Genomic DNA, 1,119 nt, shown 5'->3' on the forward strand with positions numbered 1-1,119 from the left:
CACGCACACACACACACATGAACACACACACGCACAGGCACACACACACGCACGCACACACACATGCACGCCCACATGCACACGAACACGCACACGCACACACGAACACGCACGCACACACACACACACACACAAACACGCACACACACACATGCACACACACACGCACGCACACACACATGCATGCCCACATCTACACACTCACACACACGCACACACACACACACACATGCACGCCCACATGCACACACTCACACACACACGCACACACACACACACACACAGTAGGTGGCTGAGAGCTTGGGCTGGTGACAGGACTGAGACTCCTCTCCTCGAGGTTCTCCTCGAGGGTCAGGCTGACAGCGATGGCCAGTCACACACTTCAACCCACACAGCAGAACCAGAGTCCACTGCATCGTACCCAAATAAACAAACCAAAGCCCCACAGAGGAATCCGGAAACAAATCCATGCTTCTCAAAAACGCGTGTTTCAATGTATAACTGGCATCAATCGTTTGACTAAATAAACATACAGTCTCAATAGGACAACGGCAATACTTAAAGTGGCAGAACCATGATAATAATAATTATCATTATAATAATAATAAAGAAGATTATCAATAGTACTTCATTAAAATATGATCTATTATAGGTAGAAGTGCCTTGACACACAGAGCTTAAGGCCAGTGGAGACACGCGTGGAGAGCAGAGACGAGAGGGGACGGGGATTGTGGGACGGAAGACTTCCCACAGGCCAGAGCACTGGGCGAGGCTTCAGACGTCAGTTATCTAGAGCCTGTGCTCACTCTCCACGGCTGATATTTGCACTCACTCGGGCGAATCTTGGCAGGGAGATGATAAGTCCTAATAGGTAGTTGTACGATCAATTTTTGTGTACCGCTGACGCTATGTTGACTGTCGGCGTGACGGTCGAGGGTGTGGAAGCAGAGTCGCGCGACGGATGGGGGCTGGGTGGAGGTGGACAGCGGCCCGGTCGGGGTGGGTGGGTGTGGCACGCAGGCGTGGTCTGTAAAGGCTGGGAGGTGGTGAGCTGTCCAGCGCTGGAACTCTCCACCATCTGCTCCACCTTCCTCCCCTCCTCCTCCGCAAAGAGCCCTC

General features: G+C 52.5%; 1 protein-coding gene across 26 annotated transcripts in view; it reads right to left on the reverse strand.

The window, feature by feature from the left end:
• Nucleotides 1-211: 211 nt before the first annotated feature.
• Nucleotides 212-1,119, reverse strand: part of LOC113583472 (calcium/calmodulin-dependent protein kinase type II subunit beta) — a 35,290-nt gene continuing 34,382 nt past the window's right edge. For all 26 annotated transcript variants that reach the window (XM_027019983.2, XM_027019964.2, XM_027019940.2 and 23 more), the window contains one exon: nucleotides 212-1,119. This exon is cut by the window's right edge and continues 26 nt beyond it. The gene's annotated coding sequence lies outside the window, so the exon portion shown is untranslated.

The sequence above is a fragment of the Electrophorus electricus genome, chromosome 17 (genome assembly GCF_013358815.1).
Source record: "Electrophorus electricus isolate fEleEle1 chromosome 17, fEleEle1.pri, whole genome shotgun sequence".
Taxonomy (NCBI): Eukaryota; Metazoa; Chordata; class Actinopteri; order Gymnotiformes; family Gymnotidae; genus Electrophorus; species Electrophorus electricus.